The sequence below is a fragment of the Anabrus simplex genome, chromosome 3 (genome assembly GCF_040414725.1).
Source record: "Anabrus simplex isolate iqAnaSimp1 chromosome 3, ASM4041472v1, whole genome shotgun sequence".
NCBI lineage: Eukaryota > Metazoa > Arthropoda > Insecta > Orthoptera > Tettigoniidae > Anabrus > Anabrus simplex.
This window is the reverse complement of record NC_090267.1, coordinates 457,790,916-457,810,079: the sequence shown is the minus strand read 5'-3', so window position 1 is coordinate 457,810,079 and position 19,164 is coordinate 457,790,916. Positions and strand designations below refer to the sequence as shown.

The 19,164-nt window shown below is 42.6% G+C and overlaps 17 non-coding genes across 17 annotated transcripts; all 17 read right to left on the bottom strand.

Annotated features, from left to right (window-relative positions):
• Nucleotides 1-153: 153 nt before the first annotated feature.
• On the bottom strand, nt 154-226 carry TRNAV-AAC (transfer RNA valine (anticodon AAC)). The gene has a single exon. It is a non-coding gene; the product is annotated as a tRNA-Val (tRNA).
• A 411-nt stretch (nt 227-637) lies between these two features.
• Nucleotides 638-710, bottom strand: TRNAV-UAC (transfer RNA valine (anticodon UAC)). The gene has a single exon. It is a non-coding gene; the product is annotated as a tRNA-Val (tRNA).
• Nucleotides 711-1,547: 837 nt separating this feature from the next.
• On the bottom strand, nt 1,548-1,620 carry TRNAV-AAC (transfer RNA valine (anticodon AAC)). The gene has a single exon. It is a non-coding gene; the product is annotated as a tRNA-Val (tRNA).
• A 412-nt stretch (nt 1,621-2,032) lies between these two features.
• Nucleotides 2,033-2,105, bottom strand: TRNAV-UAC (transfer RNA valine (anticodon UAC)). Its single transcript has one exon. It is a non-coding gene; the product is annotated as a tRNA-Val (tRNA).
• Nucleotides 2,106-2,884: 779 nt separating this feature from the next.
• On the bottom strand, nt 2,885-2,957 carry TRNAV-CAC (transfer RNA valine (anticodon CAC)). Its single transcript has one exon. It is a non-coding gene; the product is annotated as a tRNA-Val (tRNA).
• An 835-nt stretch (nt 2,958-3,792) lies between these two features.
• Nucleotides 3,793-3,865, bottom strand: TRNAV-AAC (transfer RNA valine (anticodon AAC)). The gene has a single exon. It is a non-coding gene; the product is annotated as a tRNA-Val (tRNA).
• Nucleotides 3,866-4,276: 411 nt separating this feature from the next.
• On the bottom strand, nt 4,277-4,349 carry TRNAV-UAC (transfer RNA valine (anticodon UAC)). Its single transcript has one exon. It is a non-coding gene; the product is annotated as a tRNA-Val (tRNA).
• An 826-nt stretch (nt 4,350-5,175) lies between these two features.
• Nucleotides 5,176-5,248, bottom strand: TRNAV-AAC (transfer RNA valine (anticodon AAC)). The gene has a single exon. It is a non-coding gene; the product is annotated as a tRNA-Val (tRNA).
• A 413-nt stretch (nt 5,249-5,661) lies between these two features.
• TRNAV-UAC (transfer RNA valine (anticodon UAC)) lies at nt 5,662-5,733 on the bottom strand. Its single transcript has one exon. It is a non-coding gene; the product is annotated as a tRNA-Val (tRNA).
• Nucleotides 5,734-7,074: 1,341 nt separating this feature from the next.
• Nucleotides 7,075-7,146, bottom strand: TRNAV-CAC (transfer RNA valine (anticodon CAC)). The gene has a single exon. It is a non-coding gene; the product is annotated as a tRNA-Val (tRNA).
• A 1,318-nt stretch (nt 7,147-8,464) lies between these two features.
• On the bottom strand, nt 8,465-8,537 carry TRNAV-AAC (transfer RNA valine (anticodon AAC)). The gene has a single exon. It is a non-coding gene; the product is annotated as a tRNA-Val (tRNA).
• A 471-nt stretch (nt 8,538-9,008) lies between these two features.
• TRNAV-CAC (transfer RNA valine (anticodon CAC)) lies at nt 9,009-9,081 on the bottom strand. The gene has a single exon. It is a non-coding gene; the product is annotated as a tRNA-Val (tRNA).
• Nucleotides 9,082-10,306: 1,225 nt separating this feature from the next.
• Nucleotides 10,307-10,379, bottom strand: TRNAV-CAC (transfer RNA valine (anticodon CAC)). Its single transcript has one exon. It is a non-coding gene; the product is annotated as a tRNA-Val (tRNA).
• Nucleotides 10,380-10,781: 402 nt separating this feature from the next.
• On the bottom strand, nt 10,782-10,854 carry TRNAV-UAC (transfer RNA valine (anticodon UAC)). The gene has a single exon. It is a non-coding gene; the product is annotated as a tRNA-Val (tRNA).
• An 862-nt stretch (nt 10,855-11,716) lies between these two features.
• Nucleotides 11,717-11,789, bottom strand: TRNAV-CAC (transfer RNA valine (anticodon CAC)). The gene has a single exon. It is a non-coding gene; the product is annotated as a tRNA-Val (tRNA).
• Nucleotides 11,790-12,626: 837 nt separating this feature from the next.
• On the bottom strand, nt 12,627-12,699 carry TRNAV-AAC (transfer RNA valine (anticodon AAC)). The gene has a single exon. It is a non-coding gene; the product is annotated as a tRNA-Val (tRNA).
• A 1,311-nt stretch (nt 12,700-14,010) lies between these two features.
• TRNAV-CAC (transfer RNA valine (anticodon CAC)) lies at nt 14,011-14,083 on the bottom strand. The gene has a single exon. It is a non-coding gene; the product is annotated as a tRNA-Val (tRNA).
• Between the last annotated feature and the right edge of the window lie 5,081 nt (nt 14,084-19,164).

Genomic DNA, 19,164 nt, shown 5'->3' with positions numbered 1-19,164 from the left:
AATATAACACGATTTACACCACCGTCGGCTGCCGTGAGAGCAACTCTCCGTGTTTGCCCATTATCATACCAGGTGAATGCTGGGCCTCGCTCGCCTTCTTCACACCTACAGTGTTGCACAAAAATTAGACAGTGTTTTTCCAATGAAAATAGCTGTTTCCGCCCGGGATTGAACCGGGGACCTTCCGCGTGTTAGGCGGATGTGATAACCACTACACCACGGAAACGACCGCGCACAGCCTCACTTACAGGATATATTCAAGCTTTAAACAAAAGCTACTTTGTAGCATTCGGGGATGTGCAGTGTTAAGCACATGTATTTGTTAGAAATTAAAGTAGGGCGCGAAACTTCCAGTGCCCTGGAATATGGACCACAGGAGCAATGATATTGTAGAACCTTCAGATACTATAACAGAAGCCCTAGAACAACTGGTCGAAGGAACTATTGTTATAGAACGCCAATTTCATTCGTTTTTCACCGCCGGCGGCCGCCGTGCAGGAACCTTCCCGTGAATTTCCATTATCATAGCACGTGAACGATGGGCCGCGCTCGCCATTTCCACACATCTAATATTTTTCTACCATTGTCACATATTATTTTTGCACAAAAAAGCAGTGGTTTTCCTGTAAAAAGTAGCTGCTTCCGCCCGGGATCGAACCGGGGACCTTCCGCGTGTAAAGCGGATGTGATAACCACCACACCACGGAAACAACCGCATGTCTTGGCATTTACAGAATATATTCCATCTGCAAACTAAAGCCAGTTTTTTAGCATTTTTTGATGTGCAGCGTTAAGCGAACGTGTAAACTTTCATGTCTGTGGAACGTATGTTCTGCACATGAAATTAATGCTCGAAATTTCCGGCGACCTGGAATTTTAAATTTGAGAGCTAGTGAGATCTAGTTAATGTCGGAACCCTGATGCAAATTTCGCGTGGATTACTACTTTCCCGCCTGCTTTATTCACACTCCTAGCCTTTTAAATTTCCATTGCCGCCATAAGACCTATCTGTGTTTCAGAATATATAATTTAAAATGTGACTTTCCAATATGAAATTAGTTCACCCCGCCCAGCATATAACCGCGGACCTTCCAGGGGTTACACGGATGTGCTAACCATTACACAATGCAAAAAACTGCCTGATTTGCAATTTACAGAATGCATTCATGTTGTTCACTAAAGACATTGTTGCATTCATTGATGTGCAGTGCTAAGCACAAGTGTAAATGTGTTTGTTTGTCTGTCTAAAATGCCTTTTTTACAGCTTGAAGTAGGTCGCGTTATATCCAGTGCCATGGAATAAGGACCGGAGGAGCAAATACATTATAGAACATTCAGATACTAAAACAGCAGACGAAAACGAATTGTTAATGGAACTATTCTTATAGAACAAGAATATAACACGATTTACACCACCGTCGGCTGCCGTGAGAGCAACTCTCCGTGTTTGCCCATTATCATACCAGGTGAATGCTGGGCCTCGCTTGCCTTGTTCACACCTACAGTGTTGCACAAAAATTAGACAGTGTTTTTCCAATGAAAATAGCTGTTTCAGCCCGGGATTGAACCGGGGACCTTCCGCGTGTTAGGCGGATGTGATAACCTCTACACCACGGAAACGACCGCGCATAGTCTCACTTACAGGATATATTCAAGATTTAAACAAAAGCTACTTTGTAGCATTCGGGGATGTGCAGTGTTAAGCACATGTATTTGTTAGAAATTAAAGTAGGGCGCCAAACTTCCAGTCCCCTGGAATATGGACCACAGGAGCAATGATATTGTAGAACCTTCAGATACTATAACAGAAGCCCTAGAACAACTGGACGAAGGAACTATTGTTATAGAACGCCAATTTCATTCGTTTTTCACCGCCGACGGCCGCCGTGCAGGAAGCTACCCGTGGATCCCCATTATCATAGCACGTGAACGATGGGCCCCGCTCGCCATTTACACACATCTAATATTTTTCTACCATTGTCACATATTATTGTTGCACAAAAAAGCAGTGGTTTTCCGGTAATGAAAAAGCTGCTTCCGCCCGGGATCGAACCGGGGACCTTCCGCGTGTAAAGCGGATGTGATAACCACTACACCACGGAAACACCCACATATCTGTGTATTTACAGAATACATTCAAGCGGAAAACCAAAGCCAGTGTGTGGCATTACTTGATGTGCTGTGTAAAGCAAAGGTGTAAACTTTATGTCTGTGGAACGTCTTTGCTCCACACTAAATTAAAGCGCGAAATTTCCGGTGGCCTGGAATTTGTCAGAGGAGCTAGTAAGACCTAGATTAAACACATATAAGGACAGTCGAAAAACAACTTCATAACCCTCTACTGCAAACTGTTTCCCTCAGGCAACAAATTACTTTTCACTTGTATAAATGGATAAATATTCTAGACAGAAGTAGTTTTATGGACAATCCTAAACTTTACAGTCATTTAAAGACATATACCAGTGATGCCTACATTTTCATATATACTGTACATAACATAAGCCAAAACAGCAATACAACCAAAGGTAGACCTTCCACATTGTCAACATCCACGCGTACCAACCACCGTTTATTTATCGTGGGCGCTCCCCATCACAAAACTACAGACTTTAGGATAGTAGGCAGGAATTAAATTCCAGAAATTTCAGAAACTGTAACAGCGGCCGTAGAACAACTTGTTAAGAACTATTGTTATAGGACGCCAATTTCAAACGTTTTACTCCAATGTCGGGAGCCGTGAAAGTAATTTCCCGCTTTTCCCCAGTATGATACCACGTGAATGCTACACCACGCTCGCCTTCTTCACACTCCTAGCATTTTTCTCCCATTGTCGCCTATCAGTGATGCACAAAAATCAGACAGCGGTTTTCCAATGTAAATAAGCTGTTTCCGCCCGGTATCGAACCGGGGACCTTCCGCGTGTGAGGCGGATGTGATAACCACTACACCACGGAAACAACCGCATGGCTTGGCATTTACAGAATATATTCCATCTGAAAACTAAAGCCAGTTTTTAGCATTTTTTGATGTGCAGCGTTAAGCGAACGTGTAAACTTTCATGTCTATGGAACGTATGTACTGCACATTAAATTAATGCTCGAAATTTCCGGCGACCTGGAATTTTAAAAATGGTAGCTAGTGAGATCTGGACAATGTCGGAACCGTGATGAAAATTTCGCGTGGATTACTACTTTCCCGCCTGCTTTATTCACACTCCTAGCCTTTTAATCTTCCATTGCCGCCATAAGACCTATCTGTGTTTCAGAATATATAATTTAAAATGTGACTTTCCAATATGAAATTAGTTCACCCCGCCCAGCATATAACCGCGGACCTTCCACGGGTTACACGGATGTGCTAACCATTACACAATGCAAGAAAACTGCTTGATTTGCAATTTACAGAATGCATTCATGTTGTTCACTAAAGCAACTTTGTTGCATTCATTGATGTGCAGTGCTAAGCACAAGTGTAAATGTGTTTGTCTGTCTAAAATGCCTTTTTTACAGCTTGAAGTAGGTCGCTTTATATCCAGTGCCATGGAATAAGGACCGGAGGAGCAAATACATCATAGAACATTCAGATACTAAAACAGCAGACGAAAACGAATTGTTAATGTATCTATTCTTATAGAACAAGAATATAACACGATTTACACCACCGTCGGCTGCCGTGAGAGCAACTCTCCGTGTTTGCCCATTATCATACCAGGTGAATGCTGGGCCTCGCTCGCCTTCTTCACACCTACAGTGTTGCACAAAAATTAGACAGTGTTTTTCCAATGAAAATAGCTGTTTCCGCCCGGGATTGAACCGGGGACCTTCCGCGTGTTAGGCGGATGTGATAACCACTACACCACGGAAACGACCGCGCACAGCCTCACTTACAGGATATATTCAAGATTTAAACAAAAGCTACTTTGTAGCATTCGGGGATGTGCAGTGTTAGGCACATGTATTTGTTAGAAATTAAAGTAGGGCGCGAAACTTCCAGTGCCCTGGAATATGGACCACAGGAGCAATGATATTGTAGAACCTTCAGATACTATAACAGAAGCCCTAGAACAACTGGTCGAAGGAACTATTGTTATAGAACGCCAATTTCATTCGTTTTTCACCGCCGGCGGCCGCCGTGCAGGAACCTTCCCGTGAATTCCCATTATCATAGCACGTGAACGATGGGCCCCGCTCGCCATTTCCACACATCTAATATTTTTCTACCATTGTCACATATTACTTTTTGCACAAAAAGCAGTGGTTTTCCTGTAAAAAGTAGCTGCTTCCGCCCGGGATCGAACCGGGGACCTTCCGCGTGTAAAGCGGATGTGATAACCACCACACCACGGAAACAACCCCATGTCTTGGCATTTACAGAATATATTCCATCTGCAAACTAAAGCCAGTTTTTAGCATTCTTTTATGTGCAGCGTTAAGCGAACGTGTAAACTTTCATTTCTGTGGAACGTATGTTCTGCACATGAAATTAATGCTCGAAATTTCCGGCGACCTGGAATTTTAAATTTGAGAGCTAGTGAGATCTAGTCAATGTCGGAACCCTGATGAAAATTTCGCGTGGATTACTACTTTCCCGCCTGCTTTATTCACACTCCTAGCCTTTTAAATTTCCATTGCCGCCATAAGACCTATCTGTGTTTCAGAATATATAATTTAAAATGTGACTTTCCAATATGAAATTAGTTCACCCCGCCCAGCATATAACCGCGGACCTTCCACGGGTTACACGGATGTGCTAACCATTACACAATGCAAAAAACTGCTTGATTTGCAATTTACAGAATGCATTCATGTTGTTCACTAAAGCAACTTTGTTGCATTCATTGATGTGCAGTGCTAAGCGCAAGTGTAAATGTGTTTGTCTGTCTAAAATGCCTTTTTTACAGCTTGAAGTAGGTCGCGTTATATCCAGTGCCATGGAATAAGGACCGGAGGAGAAAATACATTATAGAACATTCAGATACTAAAACAGCAGACGAAAACGACTTGTTAATGGAACTATTCTTATAGAACAAGAATATAACACGATTTACACCACCGTCGGCTGCCGTGAGAGCAACTCTCCGTGTTTGCCCATTATCATACCAGGGGGCCTCGCTCGCCTTCTTCACACCTACAGTGTTGCACAAAAATTAGACAGGGTTTTCCCAATGAAAATAGCTGTTTCCGCCCGGGATTGAACCGGGGACCTTCCGCGTGTTAGGCGGATGTGATAACCACTACACCACGGAAACGACCGCGCATAGTCTCACATACAGGATATATTCAAGATTTAAACAAAAGCTACTTTGTAGCATTCGGGGATGTGCAGTGTTAAGCACATGTATTTGTTAGAAATTAAAGTAGGGCGCGAAACTTCCAGTCCCCTGGAATATGGACCACAGGAGCAATGATATTGTAGAACCTTCAGATACTATAACAGAAGCCCTAGAACAACTGGTCGAAGGAACTATTGTTATAGAACGCCAATTTCATTCGTTTTTCACCGCCGACGGCCGCCGTGCAGGAAGCTACCCGTGGATCCCCATTATCATAGCACGTGAACGATGGGCCCCGCTCGCCATTTCCACACATCTAATATTTTTTCTACCATTGTCACATATTATTGTTGCACAAAAAAGCAGTGGTTTTCCGGTAATGAAAAAGCTGCTTCCGCCCGGGATCGAACCGGGGACCTTCCGCGTGTAAAGCGGATGTGATAACCACTACACCACGGATCAACCACATGTCTGTGTATTTACAGAATACATTCAAGCTGAAAACCAAAGCCAGTGTGTGGCATTCCTTGATGTGCTGTGTAAAGCAACGGTGTAAACTTTATGTCTGTGGAACGTCTGTGCTCCACACTAAATTAATGCGCGAAATTTCCGGTGGCCTGGAATTTGTACCAGAGGAGCTAGTAAGACCTAGATTAAACACATATAACGACAGTCGAAAAACAACTTCATAACCCTCTACTGCAAACTGTTTCCCTCAGGCAACAAATTACTTTTCACTTGTATAAATGGATGTCCGCCTCCGTGGTGTAGTGGTTAGCGTGATTAGCTGCCACCCCCGATTCCCGGCTCTGCCACGAAATTTGAAAAGTGGTACGAGGGCTGGAACGGGGTCCACTCAGCCTCGGGAGGTCAACTGAGTAGGGGTGGGTTCGATTCCCACCTCAGCCATCCTGGAAGTGGTTTTCCGTGGTTTCCCACTTCTCCTCCAGGCGAATGCCGGGATGGTACCTAACTTAAGGCCACGGCCGCTTCTTTCCCTCTTCCTTGCCTATCCCTTCCAATCTTCCCATCCCTCCACAAGGCCCCTGTTCAGCATAGCAGGTGAGGCCGCCTGGGCGAGGTAGTGGTCATACTCCCCAGTTGTATCCCCCGACCAAGAGTCTGAAGCTCCAGGACACTGCCCTTGAGGCGGTAGAGGTGGGATCCCTCGCTAAGTCCGAGGGAAAAACCGAACCTGGAGGGTAAACAGATGATGATGATGATGATAAATGGATAAATATTCTAGACAGAAGTAGTTTTATGGACAATCCTAAACTTTACAGTCATTTAAAGACATATACCAGTGATGCCTACATTTTCATATATACTGTACATAACATAAGCCAAAACAGCAAACCAAAGGTAGACCTTCCACATTGTCAACATCCACGCGTACCAACCACCGTTTATTTATCGTGGGCGTTCCCCATCACAAAACCACAGGCTTTCGGAGTACATCTGGCTCAACATCAAAAACATAGCAACATATGGTCGTGCAAGTTGTACTTGTGCCTTGCAGTATGTAACCATGGATAGTAGGCAGGAATTAAATTCCAGAAATTTCAGAAACTGTAACAGCGGCTGTAGAACAACTTGTTAAGAACTATTGTTATAGTACGCCAATTTCAAACGTTTTACGCCAATGTCGGGAGACGTGAAAGTAATTTCCCGCTTTTCACCAGTATGATACCACGTGAATGCTACACCACGCTCGCCTTCTTCACACTCCTAGCATTTTTCTCCCATTGTCGCCTATCATTGATGCACAAAAATCAGACAGCGGGTTTCCAATGTAAATAAGCTGTTTCCGCCCGGTATCGAACCGGAGACCTTCCGCGTGTGAGGCGGATGTGATAACACTACACCACGGAAACGACCGCGCATAGTCTCACTTACAGGATATATTCAAGATTTAAACAAAAGCTACTTTGTAGCATTCGGGGATGTGCAGTGTTAAGCACATGTATTTGTTAGAAATTAAAGTAGGGCGCCAAACTTCCAGTGCCCTGGAATATGGACCACAGGAGCAATGATATTGTAGAACCTTCAGATACTATAACAGAAGCCCTAGAACAACTGGTCGAAGGAACTATTGTTATAGAACGCCAATTTCATTCGTTTTTCACCGCCGACGGCCGCCGTGCAGGAAACTTCCCGTGGATTCCTATTATCATAGCACGTGAACCATGGGCCCCGCTCGCCATTTCCACACATCTAATATTTTTCTACCATTGTCACATATTATTGTTGCACAAAAAAGCTGTGGTTTTCCTGTAAAAAGTAGCTGCGTCCGCCCGGGATCGAACCGGTGACCGTCCGCGTGTGAGGCGGATGTGATAACCACTACACCATGGAAACAACCGCATGTCTCGGCATTTACATAATATATTCCATCTGCAAACTAAAGACAGTTTTTAGCATTTTTTGATGCGCAGCGTTAAGCGAACGTGTAAACTTTCATGTCTGTGGAACGTATGTACTGCACATTAAATTAATGCTCGAAATTTCCGGCGACCTGCAATTTTAAAAATGGGAGCTAGTGAGATCTAGACAATGTCGTAACCCTGATGAAAATTTCGCGTGGATTACTACTTTCCCGCCTGCTTTATTCACACTCCTAGGTTTTTAGTCTTCCATTGCCGCCATAAGACCTATCTGTGTTTCAGAATATATAATTTAAAATGTGACTTTCCAATATGAAGTTCGTTCACCCGGCCCAGCATATAACCGCGGACCTTCCACGGGTTACACAGATGTGCTAACCATTACACAATGCAAAAAACTGCTTGATTTGCAATTTACAGAATACATTCATGTTGTTCACTAAAGCAACTTTGTTGCATTCATTGATGTGCAGTGCTAAGCACAAGTGTAAATGTGTTTGTCTGTCTAAAATGCCTTTTTTACAGCTTGAAGTAGGTCGCGTTATATCCAGTGCCATGGAATAAGGACCGGAGGGGCAAATACATTATAGAACATTCAGATACTAAAACAGCAGACGAAAACGACTAGTTAATGGAACTATTCTTATAGAACAAGAATATAACACGATTTACACCACCGTCGGCTGCCGTGAGAGCAACTCTCCGTGTTTGCCCATTATCATACCAGGTGAATGCTGGGCCACGCTCGCCTTCTTCACACCTACAGTGTTGCACAGAAATTAGACAGTGTTTTTCCAATAAAAATAGCTGTTTCCGCCCGGGATTGAACCGGGGACCTTCCGCGTGTTAGGCGGATGTGATAACCACTACACCACGGAAACGAGCGCGCATAGTCTCACTCACAGGATATATTCAAGATTTAAACAAAAGCTACTTTGTAGCATTCGGGGATGTGCAGTGTTAAGCACATGTATTTGTTAGAAATTAAAGTAGGGCGCGAAACTTCCAGTGCCCTGGAATATGGACCACAAGAGCATATGGTCGTGCAAGTTGTACTTGCGCCTTGCAGTATGTACCCATGGATAGTAGGCAGGAATTAAATTCCAGAAATTTCAGAAACTGTAACAGCGGCTATAGAGCAACTTGTTAAGAACTATTGTTATAGTACGCCAATTTCAAACGTTTTACGCCAATGTCGGGAGCTGTGAAAGTAATTTCCCGCTTTTCCCCAGTATGATACCACGTGAATGCTACACCACGCTCGCCTTCTTCACACTCCTAGCATTTTTCTCCCATTGTCGCCTATCAGTGATGCACAAAAATCAGACAGCGGTTTTCCAATATAAATAAGCTGTTTCCGCCCGGTATCGAACCGGGGACCTTCCGCGTGTGAGGCGGATGTGATAACCACTACACCACGGAAATAACGGCATGTTTTAGCACTTACAGAATATATTCCATCTGCAAACTAAAGCCAGTTTTTAGCATTTTTTGATGTGCAGCGTTAAGCGAACGTGTAAACTTTCATATCTGTGGAACGTATGTACTGCACATTAAATTAATGCTCGAAATTTCCGGCGACCTGAAATTTTAAAAATGGGAGCTTGTGAGATCTAGACAATGCCGGAACCCTGATGAAAATTTCGCGTGGATTACTACTTTCCCGCCTGCTTTATTCACACTCCTAGCCTTTTAATCTTCCATTGCCGCCATAAGACCTATCTGTGTTTCAGAATATATAATTTAAAATGTGACTTTCCAATATGAAATTAGTTCACCCCGCCCAGCATATAACCGCAGACCTTCCACGGGTTACACGGATGTGCTAACCATTACACAATGCAATGTCTGTCTAAAATGCCTTTTTTTACAGCTTGAAGAAGGTCGCGTTATATCCAGTGCCATGGAATAAGGACCGGAGGAGCAAATACATTATAGAACATTCAGCAGACGAAAACGACTTGTTAATGGAACTATTCTTATAGAACAAGAATATAACACGATTTACACCACCGTCGGCAGCCGTGAGAGCAACTCTCCGTGTTTGCCCATTATCATCATCATCATCATCATCATCATCTGTTTACCCTCCAGGTTCGGTTTTTCCCTCGGACTTAGCGAGGGATCCCACCTCTACCGCCTCAAGGGCAGTGTCCTGGAGCTTCAGACTCTTGGTCGGGGATACAACTGGGGAGTATGACCAGTACCTCGCCCAGGCGGCCTCACCTGCTATGCTGAACAGGGGCCTTGTGGAGGGATGGGAAGATTGGAAGGGATAGGCAAGGAAGAGGGAAGGAAGAGGGCGTGGCCTTAAGGTAGGTACCATCCCGGCATTTGCCTGGAGGAGAAGTGGGAAACCACGGAAAACCACTTCCAGGATGGCTGAGGAGGGAATCGAACCCACCTCTACTCAGTTGACCTCCCGAGGCTGAGTGGACCCCGTTCCAGCCCTCGTACCACTTTTCAAATTTCGTGGCAGAGCCGGGAATCGAACCCGGACCTCCGGGGGTGGCAGCTAATCACGCTAACCACTACACCACAGAGGCGGACATGCCCATTTTCATACCAGGTGAAAACTGGGCCTAGCTCGCCTTCTTCACACCTACAGCGTTGCACAAAAATTAGACGGTGTTTTTCCAATGAAAATAGCTGTTTCCGCCCGGGATTGAAGCGGGGACCTTCCGCGTGTGAGGCGGATGTGATAACCACTACACCACGGAAACGACCGCGCATAGTCTCACTTACAGGACATATTCAAGATTTAAACAAATGCTACTTTGTAGCATTCGGGGATGTGCAGTGTTAAGCACATGTATTTGTTAGAAATTAAAGTAGGGCGCGAAACTTCCAGTGGACCACAGGAGCAATGATATTGTAGAACCTTCAGATACTATAACAGAAGCCCTAGAACAACTGGTCGAAGGAACTATTGTTATAGAACGCCAATTTCATTCGTTTTTCACCGCCGACGGCCGCCGTGCAGGAAACTTCCCATGGATTCCCATTATCATAGCGCGTGAACGATGGGCCCCGCTCGCCATTTCCACACATCTAATATATTTCTACCATTGTCACATATTATTGTTGCACAAAAAAGCAGTTGTTTTCCTGTAAAAAAAAAGAGCTGCTTGCGCCCGGGATCGAACCGGGGACCTTCCGCGTGTAAAGCGGATGTGATAACCACTACACCACGGAAACAACCACATGTCTGGGCATTTACAGAATACATTCAAGCTGAAAACCAAAGCCAGTGTGTGGCATTCCTTGATGTGCTGTGTTAAGCAAAGGTGTAAACTTTATGTCTGTGGAACGTCTGTGCTCCACACTAAATTAAAGCGCGAAATTTCCGGTGGCCTGGAATTTATACAAGAGGAGCTAGTAAGACCTAGATTAAACACATATAACGACAGTCGAAAAACAACTTCATAACCCTCTACTGCAAACTGTTTCCCTCAGGCAACAAATTACTTTTCACTTGTATAAATGGATAAATATTCTAGACAGAAGTAGTTTTATGGACAATCCTAAACTTTACAGTCATTTAAAGACATATACCAGTGATGCCTACATTTTCATATATACTGTACATAACATAAGCCAAAACAGCCATACAACCAAAGGTAGACCTTCCACATTGTACACATCCACGCGTACCAACCACCGTTTATTTATCGTGGGCGCTCCCCATCACAAAACCACAGGCTTTAGGAGTACATCTGGCTCAACATCAAAAACATAGCAACATATGGTCGTGCAAGTTGTACTTGCGCCTTGCAGTATGTACCCATGGATAGTAGGCAGGAATTAAATTCCAGAAATTTCAGAATACGTAACAGCGGCTGTAGAACAACTTGTTAAGAACTATTGTTATAGTACGCCAATTTCAAACGTTTTACTCCAATGTCGGGAGCCGTGAAAGTAAATTCCCGCTTTTCACCAGTATGATACCACGTGAATGCTACACCACGCTCGCCTTCTTCACACTCCTAGGATTTTTCTCCCATTGTCGCCTATCAGTGATGCACAAAAATCAGACAGCGGTTTTCCAATGTAAATAAGCTGTTTCCGCCCGGTTTCGAACCGGGGACCTTACGCGTGTGAGGCGGATGTGATAACCACTACACCACGGAAACAACCGCATGTCTTGGCATTTACAGAATATATTCCATCTGCAAACTAAAGCCAGTTTTTAGCATTTTTTGATGTGCAGCGTTAAGCGAACGTGTAAACTTTCATGTCTGTGGAACGTACGTACTGCACATTAAATTAATGCTTGAAATTTCCGGCGACCTGAAATTTTAAAAATGGGAGCTACTGGGATCTAGACAATGTCGGAACCCTGATGGAAATTTCGCGTGGATTACTACTTTCCCGCCTGCTTTATTCACACTCCTAGCCTTTTAATCTTCCATTGCCGCCATAAGACCTATCTGTGTTTCAGAATATATAATTTAAAATGTGACTTTCCAATATGAAATTAGTTCACCCCGCCCAGCATATAACCGCGGACCTTCCACGGGTTACACGGATGTGCTAACCATTACACAATGCAAAAAACTGCTTGATTTGCAATTTACAGAATGCATTCATGTTGTTCACTAAAGCAACTTTGTCGCATTCATTCATGTGCAGTGCTAAGCACAAGTGTAAATGTGTTTGTCTGTCTAAAATGCCTTTTTTACAGCTTGAAGTAGGTCGCGTTATATCCAGTGCCATGGAATAAGGACCGGAGGAGCAAATACATTATAGAACATTCAGATACTAAAATAGCAGACGAAAACGACTTGTTAATGGAACTATTCTTATAGAACAAGAATATAACACGATTTACAACACCGTCGTGCTGCCGTGAGAGCAACTAGCTCCGTGTTTGCCCATTATCATACCAGGTGAATGCTGGGCCTCGCTCGCCTTCTTCACACCTACAGTGTTACACAAAAATTAGACAGTGTTTTTCCAACGAAAATACTTGTTTCCGCCCGGGATTGAACCGGGGACCTTCCGCGCGTTAGGCGGATGTGATAACCACTACACCACGGAAACGACCGCGCATAGTCTCACTTACAGGATATATTCTAGATTTAAACAAAAGCTACTTTGTAGCATTCGGGTATGTGCAGTGTTAAGCACATGTATTTGTTAGAAATTAAAGTAGGGCGCGAAACTTCCAGTGCCCTGGAATATGGACCACAGGAGCAATGATATTGTAGAACTTTCAGATACTATAATAGAAGCCCTAGAACAACTGGTCGAAGGAACTATTGTTATAGAACGCCAATTTCATTCGTTTTTCACCGCCGACGGCCGCCGTGTAGGAAACTTCCCGTGGATTCCCATTGTCATAGCACGTGAACGATGGGCCCCGCTCGCCATTTTCACACATCTAATATTTTTCTACCATTGTCACATATTAGTGTTGCACAAAAAAGCAGTGGTTTTCCTATAAAAAAGAGCTGCTTCCGCCCGGGATCGAACCGGGGATATTCCGCGTGTAGAGCATGGTGGGGCATTTACAGAATACATTCAAGCTGAAAACCAAAGCCAGTGTGTTGCATTCCTTGATGTGCTGTGTTAAGCAAAGGTGTAAACTTTATGTCTGTGGAACGTCTGTGCTCCACACTGAATTAAAGCGCGAAATTTCCGGTGGCCTGGAATTTGTACCAGAGGAGCTAGTAAGACTTAGATTAAACACATATAACGACAGTCGAAAAACAACTTCTTAACCTTCTACTGCAAACTGTTTCCCTCAGGCAACAAATTACTTTCCACTTGTATAAATGGATAAATATTCTAGACAGAAGTAGTTTTATGGACAATCCTAAACTTTACAGTCATTTAAAGACATATACCAGTGATGCCTACATTTTCATATATACTGTACATAACATAAGCCAAAACAGCAATACAACCAAAGGTAGACCTTCCACATTGTCAACATCCACGCGTACCAACCACCGTTTATTTATCGTGGGCGCTCCCCATCACAAAACCACAGGCTTTAGGAGTACATCTGGCTCAACATCAAAAACATAGCGACATATGGTCGTGCAAGTTGAACTTGCGCCTTGCAGTATGTACCCATGGATAGTAGGCAGGAATTAAATTCCAGAAATTTCAGAAACTGTAACAGCGGCCGTAGAACAACTTGTTAAGAACTATTGTTATAGGACGCCAATTTCAAACGTTTTACTCCAATGTCGGGAGCCGTGAAAGTAATTTGCCGCTTTTCACCAGTATGATACCTCGTGAATGCTACACCACGCTCGCCTTCTTCACACTCCTAGCATTTTTCTCCCATTGTCGCCTATCAGTGATGCACAAAAGTCAGACTGCGGTTTTCCAATGTAAACTAGTTGTTTCCGCCCGGTATCGAACCGGGGACCTTCCGCGTGTGAGGCTGATGTGATAACCACTACACCACGGAAACAACCGCATGTCTTGGCATTTACAGAATATATTCCATCTGAAAACTAAAGCCAGTTTTTAGCATTTTTTGATGTGCAGCGTTAAGCGAACGTGTAAACTTTCATGTCTGTGGAACGTATGTACTGCACACTAAATTAATGCTCGAAATTTCCGGCGACCTGGAATTTTAACAATGGGAGCTAGTGAGATCTAGACAATGTCGGAACCCTGATGAAAATTTCGCGTGGAATACTACTTTCCCGCCTGCTTTATTCACACTCCTAGCCTTTTAATATTCCATTGCTGCCATAAGACCTATCTGTGTTTCAGAATATATAATTTAAAATGTGACTTTCCAATATGAAATTAGTTCACCCCGCCCAGCATATAACCGTGGACCTTCCACGGGTTACACGGATGTGCTAAGCATTACACAATGCAAAAAACTGCTTGATTTGCAATTTACAGAATGCATTCATGTTGTTCACTAAAGCTGTGACTTCCCTTCTCGGAGAACAATCATCGAACGAGAAATGCAACCAAGCAAGCAAAGGGCGCCAATCTTTAAGTTGAGGACTTAAAGATAAAAATTTATAATCGAGCTTGGACGGACTCTTATCACAGGGGTGGGGTGATAGTACACTAATCATTAAGCAGGAGAATTAGAAATCAAAAGGCTAATTAAGGCAGATTTATTAAATTGAACTAGAAAAATACTATTTATTATATTGAATATAAATGACGACGGTTTAACGAAAACTGAATTTAAAATAGAAAATGAATTTAATAAAAAATTGAATGACTCTACTTCGCGAAAACTTGCAATATCTTTAACTCGCTTGCTCACCATGTAGTCTTGTTCTGCTGGTCCTTGGAAAGCTTCCATCCTTGTAGCTGGAACATCACCGGTCGTCTTTGAGATCTCTTCATCTGCTGCTAAGTACCATTCCTGCCTTGCAAATTGCACCCACCACTAATTGGAAGATGACTTCAAAACTAACACTCCCTATTATGCTTTATTCCATATATTGGAGATAAGCCCTAAGTCATAGTTAGAAGAACCACCTTGGGTTATATGGAGAGGATACTCAATTAAAAATCCTTCCAACTTTACTGAAAATGTGCTCTGAAGTTTCATTTCTATCTGGTTTAATACTACCTATTGACTTAGACTGGTTCAAACCGGTCTCGTAGCCGAGCTGTACGTACTTCCTGATGAGAGTGGCTATACACCCCTCATTTCGAATTTCTAAGTATCGAGACGAAGAATCAAGTAGAGAATCAAGTAGAATAATGTAGAATAATATCGATCAGAATCACGTAGAAGTCTCGTAGAAGATCCGTAGAAGATGAAGCCAAGAGCTCCAACACGCCCTTTTATAACCTTCTCTGGCTCTAATTACAGGTCGCTACACGTGGTCCAATCAGATGACACGTCTCTCCCCACTCCAGATATTAGAGTTGACGGGTCTTAACCATGATATCAACTGTTCTTCTATTAGTCCTTTCACTCAGTATCCATGGCAACATGACGCTCCTTTGAAAATATAGGCGGTGATCAGTTTGAATAATTCTGGTCGAAATACGGTAGCTTACGTTAGAACGCTTGAACACGTGCTCGCTTTTCCCAGAACTTGGTGTCTAAATTTGTCCTTCCTTCTACCTCGGTGATGTGGCAAGATAGAGGAAATCTACTGCAAGTTAATTTTAAACTAATGTCGCAAGAATCTAAGTGAATATTAGGATATTCAGCCCTCGTTTACAAGTCGTAGTTACAAAGTAATGAAATGATAGTGAGCAAATGATTAAAAATGAATTATAATACAATTACATACCAAAATAAATATCATGACGTCAAATTCCTGAATTAATTACACATAATAAAATTAACATAATTACACTGTAACGTCTGGAACGTTACATACGCCCCCATGAGTTCTTAACAAATATCACATGAGTTGAGAACTCACACACTTACTCCCACATTGGCTTGAAATACCTCTATTACCTGCCCATAACGAGCGACATTATTTTCATACAATTAATTATATCTCACTGTTTCCATATCTCTCTTAGACTGCTTACCATTGCGAATGTCTGTTATTTCAGTCCATCTTGAGGTTTAGATGCTAAATTATGCCCAACACAAGCAACTTTCCATTTTTGTAAAAAACAAGATTATCCTAGAGAATATAACATAATATATATACAATTCAGATTACAGACTCTGCCGAGTGTCTATTTGTCCTTTTACTCCCCATCTTTCCGACATTCTTTGCTAGATAGCAGTAACACGTTCTCTTCCAATCTTTTACATTAAAACCATGGAAAACTAATGATACAAACAATTTATACTTTTATCACTCTTTCGAATGTTTCAACCTTATCTTGAAGCATGATGCAATACACTTCACATGAATACACACGCGATTTAAGCTCACGGTAAAATTATTGCAAGTTAGAAATGCACATACGGGAAAATTAATTATTTGCCGTCGTCAGCTTTAATTAGCCTTCTGTAACATCTCAGAAAACAAATATATAAAATTTCATGGCCTCACATACGGAAAACAGATGATCTGTCGTCAATGAACGAGCGTAACTCTACCGCTACACACAAACACCTCCCTTGTTTACAAACACAACTAGGAAATACCACCACAATTGAGACGTAAACTCATTCCGCTCGTAGTCTGACATAACAGGTAGCAACTTCCCCGCGTTACTGACCTATATCTCACAATCCGGTTCAGCCACCTCACACGACAGGTATCTCCGTAAACTACTAATGTTATATGAACCATTCATTACGGTCTCGCCATCCGCTAACTTGTAAGCACAGGGTCCTAGTTTTCTATGTACTTTATAAGGGCCTTGATATAAAAGAAAAAATTTCTTTGTTACCTTATCCTCACTATTTGACAACATGGGAACTCTCACCAAAACCATATCACCTACCTCAAAGTTATCCAGTACCTTACGTTTCTGCTGCCTTTTACGTTTATCTCCAGATTTAATCAGGTTCTCCCGTGCCAGTCGGACGTAAAATTCAGCATTACGAGGTGGTTCCTCAGGCAAACCTGACACTCTCACTACGCTCTCGCATTCAATACACAGACGTATTGATCCATCAGACTTAGGCACGACAATTAAGGGATTAACATATTGACTGTTTGATAATTCAATCACATCGTCTGCTAACATAGCTTGAATTTGATCCTCTACGGCTTTGGCATATTTGTGTGGTATCGGATACCGCGGTCCGCTGAATGGACTCTTATCCAGCACAGAAAAAGAATGTTCATACAGATGGGTAACACCAGGTTTCTCGGAGAAAATCTCCACGTGTTCACATAACACTTCAAATAACTTGTCCTTCTGGATTTCATTTAACTGATTTCTACTTACGGCTTCTTTCAAGCCACATATTTTATCCTCATTAATCCACAACTGGCACAACTTCAGGCCCTCACTAGCCTCTTCATTTACTTTAGAAACCTCTCTCATTCTCCACACTGTACTAACTTCCGTTTTCCTCTGAATTTCCTCCTCAAACTTGACCTTGATATCCTCATTATTCCACCTCAAATTTAGCACTAGATCATTGTAATTTAACTGAGCCAATTTTAACGTTAACCAGTCAGATCCCAAGATAAGATCAAATATCAAATGCGGAATTACCAAACATATCTGAACGCTAATAAAATTATTAATGCAGATCGGGACAGCTACTTGTTTACAAATTTGCTTAGACTTCTTTCCTACAGCCGTAATGATGAAAGTAGACTTAACAGGCATTTCCTCCAACTGAATACCCTGTTTCACTAATGACTCATACCACTGAGAACTAATACATGATATTTGGCTACCAGAATCAATCAAAACTTTAACCCACGCCCCCCAGACTTTCAATTTAACAACGGGATTGACTACTTTATTACTTGAATCTCCATTATTCTGCTCGGGTTCATACAACAAATCGTCTCTAACATCTAGGTCATATGGTAACACTTTCATGACAAGACACTTCGCTACCTTCGTACTAGGCTGGAATTCTGACCTAACATTACAGCCTCTAGTTAGTTTAAAGGTTCCCTTTGTGTATTGACGTTGGACTCATTAGTACATTGCTCTGGCCTCCGTTGGGAATTTCCTGTCCTATATTCAGGTGCTCCGCTCCTGCTGTTCTGCTGAGGTCTGAACTGATTGCGAGCTTCGTGATTCTGTATTCTACCGTTATGTCTCATTCCGTTGTGATGACTAAAGTTCTGAATATTCTCCGTTCTACTCCTAAGGTTACCTAACGCATCAAAACTGCCTAGTAGGTTCTCCATCTCCTGAATAGTTCCAACTTTTTGCATGCAGGCCGCTTCTCTCACCCTGTCCGGAAAATGTCTTAAAAGTAGTGTTACTACATCAGACCCCTCGGTTATACCATCTAAGTTCTGACAAATCATGATATGTGCCAGGAAGTACTCGGTCATAGTAACTCCTTCATGCTGTTTGTACCTCCCAAATACCACCCTTTCTCTCTCCCGAGCTTGTATCGCTTCATTCCAGAATTTCTCTCTAAACTTATTTCTGAATTCTTTCAGGTTCGTCATCGTCTGCCTATATACCATGAACCAAGACCGAGTTTCTCCTACAAAAGCATGGTCAATATTTTCCATAACGTCTTCCCAGTCCATAGACCCTTCCTCTAGACGCTTTTCAAATCGTTTTTCTATCATCTTAAGGAAATCTAGCGGGTTCGTTTGTTTCCCATTAAATTTAGGTAGTTCAATTTCCCTAATGTAGCTATTTCCTAGACATTGCCTTCCCGTGAAAACCTGTTTATCCTTTGCCACCTGTTTTAACTTATTTTCTGCTTTCTCCATCCGGCATTCTACATCTCTGTCTCTCCTATCAATTTCTCTCTCCAAATTAACCTGCTTCTCTTTCAATGTCCTAATTTCAATCTTATTCTCTTCAGCTATCGCAAACCTTTCTTCACTTGCCCGGGTCTCATCTTCTATTCTAAGCTTTACCGTGTCAATCTCTTGTTGGACGTGGTCTTTAAATATCCGTATTTCCCCTCTTTGAGTCTCAACTCTCTTATCAATA